At 55.8% G+C, this 12578-nt stretch overlaps 1 pseudogene; it reads right to left on the bottom strand.

Annotated features, from left to right (window-relative positions):
- Window positions 1–386: 386 nt before the first annotated feature.
- On the bottom strand, window positions 387–10216 carry LOC115657163 (annotated as a pseudogene).
- Between the last annotated feature and the right edge of the window lie 2362 nt (window positions 10217–12578).

The raw sequence follows: 12578 nt of genomic DNA, 5'->3' as shown, positions 1-12578 counted from the left end.
CTAAGCCTCCTGGCAGTTTCTAGAAGCACTGATTATATTTCAAAAGACAGCGAGTGGATTTCTGGGTTTTGTCCCCCTTCATGGTGGGACCTTTCTGGCTGAGATGGGAACCCCGCCTGGGAATTCAAGACAGCAGAGGGGTTTAATGCAAAATGATGCACAACACTAATGAAGCTGCTACTGACCCGTCTGCCAAGCTATTACCGTACTTACCACCTATAAATAAGTGTAACTGTATGTGTACAAACTCTTTGTAAATACAGAGAAAGGTCATGTGATGCAATGTACATGCTATTCAATTGGATTCCTCTGCTGTATTGTACAGCGTAACAATGAAAATGCCGTCCCTAATAAATGAAGTTAATAAGAGGCGCATCATTAGCTGCTCTTGCTTGACCTCTGCTGTATTGGAGTTTATTAAAGCTGGACTGAAAGAAAGAAGTACAAAGATTTTGCTCATAACCCCAGAGTGCTGCTCACATGCTGTTTGTTCCTTTAATTTAAAAATGAGTGGACAACCCAGGTCAGTTTGCTGCTGGAAACCAGGGACCTGCAGGTTGAACCTCTCCATTCCCACACACTTGGGATCTGGTCGGTGCTGAACCAGAGAATTTGCCGAACCGCAGGCGGTCAGCGCAGAGTTCGAGCGGGTCTCCATAGGTTACAACACCCCCAGGCTTTGCAGCCAGCGTGGCCCCCTGCCCAGGGGCTTCAGTGCCAGCCCCTTGCTCGGGGTCCTGGTCACCGGCCCCTCTCCTGCTGCCCAGGGTGTCAGTTGCAGGGCTCTGCAGCCACCCCCAGCTGTGATCCCAGCCTTACCCCTGTCCACACCCCTCGCTGCCCCAGGCTGGTACCACAGAGGCATGGAGGGAGGGGAGCAGAGGGAGAAGCTTGGCACCAGTGGATGTTCTGCACCCACTAATTTTTCCCCATGGGCGCTCCAGCCCAGGAGCACCCATGGAGTTGGCACCTATCCCAGACCACAGATGTTGCCAGACCAGGGAGTGCCGGGTTAGAGAGGTTCAGTCTGTAGTTGTGTTATTAAGCAGGATCAGGCCTGGTTCTGATGTGGATGGGTGACCAGCCCAGAAAGCCAAGCGATGCAGGAAGAGATGTTCTAATTTACCATTTAAGTCAATATTCCAGTTGGATTAACCCTGACCCGATGCTGCACAGTTCAGGATAGGCAGGTGTAGGTAGGTTCTTGGCTTTACCTTTGACCCAACAGTGCCCCTAGTGTTCTGGGTAATGTTAGCACTGACGGGGGGACCCTAACTGCTGATGTCAAGGTAGACGCACTCGTGGAAAGAGCCGCCTTTGTAAAGGTGCAAGACTGCAGCAGAGAGCTTAGTAACACTCCAGAAACGAGACACTCGCCCATAAAACATGCTGGGCTGACCGTGTCTAGGCCTCTGCTTCACGGCCTCGTGCCGTACTAGTGGCTGTGGGTAGCCAGTAGTGCCCACCTGTCCAAACCCTGGAGCATCTCAGGCTGTCTGAGCAGATCCAGTCTGGTGAACCGTCGCTCTGAACTGAGCTGCAGCTTGCTAAGCTTTAGGACAAGGGCTGGGCAGCTCCAGGTCTCGTCTTCCTCTGAGCCCATCGAAATGCTGCTGCAGAAATGACCTGGACACCAGGGCTGAGTGTGGTAAGGTTAAGACAAAAGCCCAGTGACTTGCAGCGTGGTCTGTAACAGCCACTCTGAAAACCCTGCCTGCTTACTGTGTGGGGTGAGACAAGCACCCATCTCTGCGTGGGGTGGGTGGGAAAGCCCCTAGAGGTAACGCAGCCACTTGAGGTCAGTGTGTTTCACCCGGGAGCTCCCATCTCCCCTGCTCTGCGTGAAAGCTGAGATCCTGCCGCAGCAGTTGGATTTGCTCTGAGCTTCCCCCACCTCTGCCTGCCAGCAGCTTGTTCTAGATGCCATCAATCCAGAAGCGCTAAGCTACATGCCCAGCATGCTACGTGCTGCTGCTTTCGATCCCAGAGCTCTAGGACCAGTCTGCTCTACCTGCTGCAGGCCAGGGCTACGTGGAAAATGCACAGTGTCTCCTCCCTGAGCAGGTGGGGTGGCTGGCGAGCCTGTCCCCTCTAGAAATATCAAAGGAGCTTTAGAGCTGGCCCCGGCTAGTAGTGGGAGGTGGCACATTCTGGGCTGTGTCAGAGAGAACTTTGGGCATCGAGGGAAAAGCGGAGTTTTGCTGCCCCCAGCTCCCAGCATTGCACCCAAACTGCTGCCTTGGGGGAATCCGTAGACAAAGAGCTGACAGTACCGTGGCAAGGGCAACCGAGTCCCCCGCTGGCTCTTGGCTCAGAGGCACGGGCCTTCAAATGGAATTCAGGGGAAATGCAAACGTTCATAAGGCCCAGCAGCGACCCCGCCCCACAAGCCCCTGCAGGCCAGTTTTCAGCAGGAGCTGCCCCCGCCCAAGCCTACTGGCCCAGTTGGCGGGGATCGTATCTGCGCTCAAACTGCCCCACGCGAATTTCCTCTTGCAGCCGGCGTAGTTCATGTAACGGATCTTCCCGAACACGGCCCGCTCGGCCCAGCCATGGTCGTGGATCCCGCAGATGGACCACATGCAGCCTGCCAGGCACAGAACACCCAGTGAGATTGCCCTGCCTGCCCGGACCCTCCTGCACCTGTTCCAGCCGCCTGCTACAAGCCAGGCAAGGGAGGGATACAGGGCTCGGGGCTGTATGAGGGAGCTGGACAGACTATGTGGGGGCAACAGGGGACCCTTTAACCGTGTAAGGAGACCTTGGCAGCTCCCCTCCAGCGAAGGACCGACAGGATCCCTCTCCCCAAGTTCTCCAGGGTTCTCACTACCCATACCCTAGTCACTAACCTACGTAGCCGTTGGGATCCCGACGTCAGCTCATAAGCGATCATGAGGTAATGTGCGAAACTTCGAGGGCCTCCTCGGAGGAGCGGGTCCACTCCAGGATTTTCTTGGCCCAGTACATGCGTAGGAAACCGTGCATCTTCCCCTCGTGAACCATCTGGAGCCTGCAGAGGGAGGAGAGCCCAGCACGGGCACCAATGTGACAGCTGCAGCCTCGCCCCCAGGGGCCCCAGAGGACAGGGAGGGAGGTGAGAAATGAAACACACCTGGGCTGGAATCTGGGGTGAGGAGTGAGAGGCAGGGCCTGCTGGACCTGGCCTCAGTTTCCCATCTAAACTAGGAGGTTTATGACTACCTTACTGGTAGTCTCCCTCCGTGGAGAGAACCAAGCTCCTACCTGCAGGCCCCACCTGGCCGGTGGAACATCCACCCTGTGTACTTGGTTGGGGAATATCTGCTGTAACTAGGGTGACCAGGATGTCCCGATTTTATAGGGACAGTCCTGATTTTTGGCTCTTATATAGGCTCCCTATTACCCCTCACCCTCCGTCCCGATTTTTCCACATTTGCTGTCTGGTCACCCTAGCTGTAACCCATGTTCAAAGGGCAGATGCTGGCATGGGGTGCAGAGATGCAGGTGTGCTCTGTGGCTGGCTCTGTTCTAGGAACCCACCAGGACTGGGGCTGTCGGGGGTGCTCGGTGATAACACCCAACGGATCCAGGAGGGGAGGCGGAAGCTCAGGCTGCTTGGTACCTGGGCAGCGTTTCCAGAGCGGGTCATTGCGTCTTCCCCTCCTCCAGCTGCTTCAGCTCGTAGAGGTGAGACCTCTTGTCCTGGGAGTGGAGCTTCAGGGTGGTTTTTGGCCCCAGTCGTACGCACCTTCAAAACACAACAGTCGGGCTGGGGAGCACATAGCGGGGCAGCCGGGGCTCCCTGAGAGAGGAACTCTGCAGCTGGGTGATGGAGCCGCCAATCCTGCCAGCAGGTCTGGGCAGAGAGGCAGGACTAGCTTCCACCCGACCCCCGTCACTCCTGCGCACCATGAGTACAGCAGGCTGCAGCTCCCCCAGAGCAGGGCCATGCGTTACCTTCCACCTTGTCATAGTTCCTGTTGTAGTAGCAGAACTTGTCGGCCAGCTCCCTGCGGACCACCAGCCTCCTCGATGAACCCATCCACCGACTCTTTGATTTACTGCGATATTTCTGCACCTCCAGGATTGGCCCGCCTGGACAGAGACCTGGCCTGGCCGGGAAGGGGTGGGGAGAAGAGATGGGGAAGCAGAGAGGGTGTTCGGTCACTGATCCTTGTCCTCGCAGGTTCCCAACGGAGCCTGTGTGTGCTGCCGGCCTGGCCTGAAGCACGTGGGAATCGAATGCCAGAGCACTACCCCCACTCCTGCCAAGCTCAGGCCTCACCCCCATTCTGGTGCCACAGTGTTCCCGCCACTAGGGTTGATCCAGTTCATATCAATATCTGCAGCTAACCTCTGTGCAGCATGAAACGCCAACAGCCAGGCCTTTGTACCCCCAGGCTGCCATGGAGCTCAGAGACCAACTCAGTCAGTCACTTGGGAGAAACCTGAGCCCAGGCTCTTCCCTCCGGCAGCCCAGCCGCAGGCACCAGCATGAGGAAAGGGACTACAGGAATTACGGCCCCTCACTAGCCAGCTCTCCTTGGCCCGGGACACATACCTTCCCCAAGAGGCCATACTGTGCCCAGAGGGGTAATTACCCAGGTCACTCAAGCCTGTTGCCCTTCGAATCTCCAGGGCTTTTCAGGGGCCACTCACCGAAGTGGAACCACGGCGAGAGGTTGCTGAGCGCTGCCCTGTTTGGGTTGTTCCGGTCGGTGCCGAAGGATTTCAGCCGCTCGCCTATGAACGACTCCAGCACAGCCAGCCCGCGGCCGTCCCCGGTGTCGCCCAAGTGACCTCCTTTACTGAGCAGTCCACCTGCAGGCTGGCGTGGCAGGCATTCCAGTCTGTGGGCTGCACAATCACAAGGAGGCTTTAGCCAAGCTGCAAACGTTACCGTCCTGCCCAGGATGTTACTGTCCAGCCGGGGCCAGTTCTGATGGCTGCTCTGGACCAGACACGTCCTCCCTTACTAAGTACACCCTGGGCACAGGTTGCTGGCACTCCATCTGCCTTTGGTTAAGCTAAGGTTCCTTTAACCCCTACTGCATCAGATGGGACTAGAAATCAGGACTCCTGATCTGTTTCCAGCCCCGCCACTGCCTTTGTGTGACCCTGGGCAAGTCACTTAACCCGCAGCCTTGATTCCTCCACTACCCCCCCCCCCCGCCCCGCATTGTAAAATGGAGATCACACCCTCCAGTGGGGTTTGAAGCTTAGCTGGTGTTTGGGATGCTCTGCTGGGAGCCGCCCTAGGCTGAAGAACGCCAGATGTTACCTCTGCCGGGGCTGCGGACGGATACGGGTGCTTGATGACGGGAGGGAATTCCGTGAGGAACTCCGAGAGCCGATCGTGGATCTTCCGTCGAATTGTACTGGCTCCGTACTCCTGCTTGTCTGAGGCAACCCAGCATGGGACAATGTTGTGCGCATCAATCTGGAAAGCAGTTAGCAAGCTGGGACTAGGCAAACTGCACAGGGGATGAGAAACATGACCTGCCACCCCGCCAAGCTCTGACCGAGCCCTAGATCCACCCAAACCCTTCCCATGGCTTTGTTTTTAATTTCAACTTTTCCCCCTCGGTAGGCCAACCTTCCCCTGCACCCCCAGCCCTGCAGCCTGGGGCGCAGGACCTGGAAATGAAACTGTCTAGGAGCAGGAGGAGATGCCCGCTCGGATCCACCCTGGTTTGGGGAAGATGGAGCTAAGCTGCACAACAGCTTGACAGGTGATTTTTTTCATTTCAAAAGAATCTAAGAAAAGAATAGATGCTGAATTCAGCACAGCTGACCCCATCCCAAAGGGGCTTGTGTGTTTCTCTCTTGACCCAGACATGGGCCAGGAACCTCCCCAGTCCCGGATTGATTCTCGTGGGGAATATGAATGGGGCATTTGAGCCAAGTGGGAATTTCTCCCTGGCACAGTACCTGTAAGGAGTTACTCCCTGTGTCTGCCGTCATCAGCTCCGTGCAGTGGCTGCGTGCCCCAGGAAGGGGGATGGCCTGGTACAATCTCATTCACTCCCCCCTCCCTCCACCTCCTTACCCGCCCCCAATCATCTGACTCCGTCCAATACACCCCCAAGCTCAAAAACCTTCCAAGCGCCGGAACTAGTTCCCTGCCCCACCGCCAATTACCTGCGTGAGTCCCCACCTTCTCCAAAGCCAATTTGCTGGCGGGGGCTTTCCCAGATCTTGGAGCAACAGCAGCACCCTGCTGTTCAATCTGCAGTGACCAGCTCTTGACGCTTTCGTTCCGTCTGAGCCCCCTATTTAAAGGGCTGGGAGCCAGCTGTTAGTCCCGCTATCAACACCAGCACCTGGCGATCACATGCCAGCATGGAGAAACAGCCTATGTACAGAGCCCCCAGCCCCACCGCCGCATGCCTCCCCCCTCCCACAGCCCAGTCCCCACCTGTACAAAGGGCACATCTCCCGGGAGCCTCTCCTTGACGTCTTCCACCCACTGCATGGGGACGCGGAGCGGGGAGAAGTCTGTCACCACTCCGCCGATGCCACGGTCCGCCACAAAGGCAGGCAGCACGTCCTTGGCAAAGCCGATGAGCAGGTGGAAGGAGATGTCCAGCTCCTGGCACTCCTGGAACGAAGGGAAAGGCTCTGGGAATATGGGGCAAAGAGCCCGGTTGCTGTAACTGCCTCTCCAGGCCGAGCTGCCCAGCATCACCCCAGCCGGGCTCCAACCAAGAGTTGGGCGCTCCATGTCGTTTGCTGGCAGCACCCAATCGCTTGGGCGGCTTGGCCAATCTCTGTCTACGGTAACCGGTTATAAAGATCCCAGGGAGGGCTGCGGGCCGGGTCCCTGCAACTGACGTGACTTTGCTTTCCAGACAAATGCCTGGTGTTGCACAGAGACGTCAGGCCTGCGAGCAGCCTTATAGTGTTGGGAGAAGGGAAACGGATTGCAAGTTCAACTCCCCCCTGCCCCCCATGAAAGAAGACAGCATTGGAAAAATCCCGAATCTTGGCAGGCTCGGGCCCTTCTGGGACGTTGCTGAGAGCCGCATGCCCATCGCTGTGTGTCCCGGACCTATGCTCCGCCCCTGCTCTCACCCCCCCTCTGTGGCATTTCCTAAGCAACCGGTACCTTGGCCACTTCTTGCAGGCCTTTCAGCATGAAGCCGAAGTGACGGATGGTGGCCTCCAAAAACTTGGGCACCAGGCAGAAGCAGACGTACAGAGGGAGCCGCTGCTTCAGGGCCAGGCGCTGGGCGTACAGGAAAGCCCAGTTATCTGGAGAGAGAGAGCAGGGATTGCATTCACTTTGGGTGACACTTTGCCTTGCTACAGAGCACTGCCAAATGCTCAGCCAATGGCTCGGGCCCAGGATGGGGAGCCAGGAGACCTTGGCTTCACAGCTGACCTTAGGCACCGAAATGAGCGCCTCGGTTTCCCCATCTGTAAAATGGAGCTATTGATACTGACCCACCTGTGCAAAGCCCCACACCATGTCAAAGCAAAATCCAGCTTTCCTCAAGCCCACCCCTAGCTGGGGAGGTTTGTCTAAAGCCACAAACTCCAAAGTAAAACCCACGGAGAGCCGGCACCCGGGGAAAGAGGAGGCGGCAGCACACGCCAGCCAAGAATCACATGCTCTAGCCATGTGCACTGCCAAGAGGCTTCCCAACAGGAATCCTACTAGGCCATGATGCTGGATGGGGAGCCCAGCACAGTCTGCATCAGCCATGGGACCAGGGCTCTCAACTGGTGCCATCACGGTCTCAACTACAAGAACTTGCTTTAGGGGCGAGGGGGAGGGGACAAGGGTTTTGACTCCTCAAGTCTCTTCCCCTCCCCCCACGCATCCTGGTCCTGGGATGGATCGTACCTTGCACCCTCTGGTCTCGAGACATCCAGTACACAACACCCTTGGCGGCATCCTGGAGGTAAGAGCCCTGCGAGACCTGGCACACTCGCTTCTTGTTGTACTTGAAGTCCTGCACAGAGGGGGCAAATCGCAGCCGCGCCTGCCTCACGGCTTCCCCCAGGCTCCCAGCTCCTCCCCCCTCTGCCACCTCCCCTTCCCTCTTCCTCTTATCCACGGTCGACACCTCCGCCCCACTGGGCTCTGCCAGGACCTTCCGTTTGCCTTTCAGCTGCCCACGGGGCGCCGCAGCAGCTCCAGTCCTCGCTGCATCCCCGCCGCCAGTAGGACTGGCCGTGATCTCCTCCCCGCTACGTGCCTGCCGGTTCCTTCTCTTCTGAGACATGCTCACTGCTGTCCTACAAGGCGGGCACGGCTCCGATACGCCCTTCAGTCTCCAGCAGCCACGCCGGCCACCTGCAGAGGAGACGGCTCCAGCCAACCTTCCCTGCAGCAGCTTGTTGGCGTGAAACTATCTGTGGACAGAGAAACACACACCACTTTGTGTGCCTCTCTTTGGAATTTCTCAGTAGAGACAATCGCTTGTATGTTTCCCTGAAGCCGTCAGGGGCTATTCAGTTGCCAATAACAGTTCTATGCCCCCACAGGAATCTATACCTTACCTTCCTTATAGCACTTTACAGACACCGATCCCAAAGCACTTTCTCAGCCATACACAGCAAGACTCACTTCCCCACTCTGCAGTGGCAGCCCGCTCTGGGTTGGAACACAGCCGCTGTTTAACACTGCCCAGCCCTTAGCGCAGGAAGTGGAGAATATCGTACCCCACTGATGCTGCAGGGATAGCAGAGACGAGCAGGTTTTAATTACTCAAAGGAGAATGTGGACCTGCTGTCAGGGTAACACCTGCCAGCTATGAAAGATGTGATGGCCTCTTTAATGACCGCAAGAGATCAGGTCCACTCCTTGCATTTCATTTGAAACACGGCACCTGCAGCACTACTGCCCTTCCTACCATCGTGCTGGGCTCACTATGGACTGTCCCGTTCTGCAGGTCTCTCCGCTGAGCCCTGCCCTTTTGCAGCCTGGGAGGTGGTATGGTTACCCAGGACTGCATTTGGCAGCCAGTCTGATTCCTCCTGCATCGCTCCAAAGGTGGCTGCTCCACCCTGCCACTGAACATACAGGCTCACAAATTTGGTGGGTGAAAAAAAATAACCCGACTGCATATCTTGAGCTTGCCTGATCGGAGACAGCCCTAGCCCTAGCCACCCTCAACTGTAATAGGTGTAAACACTGCGGAGACTACAGCTGCTGGCATGTTACACCCTGGCTTGAGCCAAACCGAAGGCCCCCGGGGACCAGACACAGCAGGCTGGGACCTGGCACCTGCTGCAGAGAACTCCTGATTTGCTGCTATCTCAAGGGAGCCTGCACAGTTTTTCTTAAAGTCCCAGCTTCTGGAGTCATGTGATTATGGGAGATTCTCTGCTTGCATTAATAGAAAGGAGGGAGTTTCCAGCTCTTGTGAGTGTGGGGAAAAGCTTGAAAAGATGGGCCCTGGGGGCTCTGACCCCAGAAGGCAAAGCCACCGAACACCAGCCTTGTGCTTCTTTAATGTCTCATTATTTCTAAGTTATTTCATCATTTGTGAGGGTGCGACTGATGGATTTTGAGCAGCTGGTGTGGGGGACACTGGAGCAGCTCCAGCCCCTGCTAGCAAATTCACCTTTATAACAAACTCCCGGCTCCAAGCTGCGGCCTCTGGCTGGGACTGGCGGGCGGGACGGAGCTTGTGCACAGGGGCTGGGATTCTGGAGGCGCTACCAGGGAGGAGCTATTCCTGCCCACCTCGGGCGGGGCCCGCTCTTACTCCGGAACAACCGCCTCCCCCAAGGCGTTAGTCCAGCCGAGTCAATCCGCTTTCAGGTCACACTCGCCCCTTACCCCTGCCAGCCTCTCCCTGGTTTGGGGCAGGCCTGTCCCTGCGAGGTCCGGGCGCCCAGGTGGGGCAGCGGGACGGATGGCTGCTGCAGGGACCGAGGCTTGGGGAGCCAGCCGGGGAGCACGGAGCCGGGATCGCCCCCTTGGCTGGATTCGCCCGGGGAAGCCCTGGCACCGGGGCTGCTTTGGGGTCAGGTCAGGGCGGCAGGGCCAGATGCCCGGGTCGGGTCGGGTCTCCCCACATCTGGAGCCTATGCTCGGGCAGGGACCTGCTCCCCTCTCCCCGCGGCGTCAGGCTGCGGGGGAGCCCGGAGCCCCCGTATCCCGCCTTGCCCCGCAGCCGGCCCGGGAGCGGCTCCCGCCCGCCATCCGCTCACCTGGGCGGCCGCTCCGGGGCCCCGCAGACCCGCTCCCCGCCCGGCTGCAGCGGCTGCTCCGGGCCCGTTTACACAACGTGGGGCGGAGCGAGCGGGGCACGAGGTGGAGCCTGGGAGGCGGCCCCAGAGCCACGGGCGCGGCCGGGGACCTCTGGGGCGGGGCAGGGCCCCTAGGCAGGGTGGGGGGATCTCTGGGGCGGGGCCCCCCGGAAGGATCGGGAGATCGGGGGCGAACTCTTGGGCGGGCCCCCGGAAGGGGGGGGGATGGGAGATCTCTGGGGCGGGGCCCCCCCAGGAAGGACGTGGGGGAGTCGGGAAGGGTCTTTGGGCTGAAGTCCCCGGACGGGTGGGGGATCTCTGGGGTGGGGCCCCCCAGAAGGGTGGGGGGATCTCGGGGGCTGGCGGGACCTGCCAGGGCAGCATGGAACCTGCAATGCTGTGTTGTGTAACTTGTTACATGACACACGTGAGAGTTGCCCGCCCTCGCCCGGCCTGAGGCCCATTGATCCAAACTGTAAACCCTGGATAGAATGGAAACCAGTGTCGGGGCAAAGCTGTGGGGCTGAGGACAGGGATCTCCCAGCCTGCCGTACTTAGGGGCCTGCCTCAGCAATGGGATTTGGGGCCCCAGACCTGGCAGCACCATCACTTCCTGCCTCCCGCTGCCCTGGGGCTCTTCCTCTGCTGGGGAGCCAAGCAGGAGTGAAGTGGGGGGAAATGACTGTTCACTATATGGGCAATTAATTGAGATTTTTTTCCCCCAAAAAAACCTGCCTGTATTGTCATTTCTGAGTCCTGCATGTTTCTGTAGTTCTCAAAACTGTACAAAACAGAGAGATTTCAAATTACCAGTGACACTTTTTGTTAAGGAAAAGTCGTCATAAAAACTTTAACATACTCCATAGTATATTACTTACTCAGGATTAATATTCAAATAACCTGGCTAAAGATTCTGGCTGGGGCAGGGGAACCGTCTGTCTCTGAGTACATTCATAAGGGGTGACCAGATTTCTAAATACTTAACTATTTGTGGTGCTTCTCTTGTGTACATGGTGTGAAAATTTTTCCATTACAAAGACAGTCCATATGTTAACGGTACCACAATTCCATAGAAAGAGGAGTCACATTTTTCCAGTAATGTCAATTCAAAGTCTAGCTGCTAACAACAGAAGATGTTTGCAGTGTTATTGTAGCCATGCGGGTCCCAAGATAAGAGAGAGAGAGGTGAGTGGGGTAATATCATTTATTGGACCAACTTCTGTTGGTGAAAGGGACGTCCTTTGGGTGCCAGCAAGCTCTTCTTCAGCTCTGTAAGCTCAAAAGCTTGTCTCTTTCACCAACAGAAGTTGGTCCCGTATTACCTCACCCATCTTGTCTCTAACAATAGTAAAGAAGTTACTTTGTTGTTCTGTTTAAAATGTAGATCCTTTCATGGAACATAAAGTAAACAGGTTAGGGGATCTCTAGGAAATTTGTTACACAATGAATCTCTTCAATAAGTTCTCCCCCAAACTCTCTCATTCCTGGACACAACCTTCAGGTGTGTTCCCTTTTCCCCTACAGCAGAACATCTCACTAGTTAAAAAGATGATGGCTCTTAACTGGAGGGAAATGCCATCTATACGGTAATTAATAAAATGTTCTTGATGCGCTACATTCAAATCACTTTTGAAATCATTTGAATGTGACAAGTGATTAGTTAAATACTATTTGGGATTATAAGTATAATGACTGCGCTGAAATATAGGAAGCTTTGCAAGGTGGTTGAGCTTGTAACAATATCCTTGTATACCAAGTTCTTTGCAGCTAATGTAAATCTTTATTGAGAAATCATTGGAAAACTTGATACAGAAAGAGAGTGGTTTTTGTTTCTTGGATGTTCACTGTTCGTTTTCCAGCTCCGTTTTATAGTCCATGTACAGCGTATTTCTCAATATGTGTGAACTGGGTTTTTCCATCATATTTAATTACACGCCATTGAGTGCTTTGTGTGATATTGTATTCCCGATCTTAACATAAGTACTCCCCTTCCTCCCACCAGAATGGATGCCTTCCCTGTACCCCATCTGTCCATTTTTGAAGGGATACCTTTGACAGGACATCCATTCTAAGAATGAGATACCACTAAGGGAAGCATTACAGTTATATTGAAGTGAGTCTTTTCCTACTTAGCACTCACCCTAATAAAAAGTCTTAACCATTGTGCATTCTCCATTATCATTCCCCTTAAACGTTTGATTCCATCCAGCACACACCTGGGATCACTATCGCTGCACACACGGCAGAAGACAACGGCTTCTCCAAGTGCTGAAAAGCATCGTACGCAGCACTGCAAAATGCAGTGAAATCTATTCTGTGAGAAGAAGCAGCGGGGGTTCTGAGGAGCATGCCTATTGTACAGCTGCCATGAAGATATCTGCATTGGGCAATTC

The sequence above is a fragment of the Gopherus evgoodei genome, chromosome 9 (genome assembly GCF_007399415.2).
Source record: "Gopherus evgoodei ecotype Sinaloan lineage chromosome 9, rGopEvg1_v1.p, whole genome shotgun sequence".
NCBI lineage: Eukaryota > Metazoa > Chordata > Testudines > Testudinidae > Gopherus > Gopherus evgoodei.
This window is presented reverse-complemented; position numbering and strand designations above follow the sequence as displayed.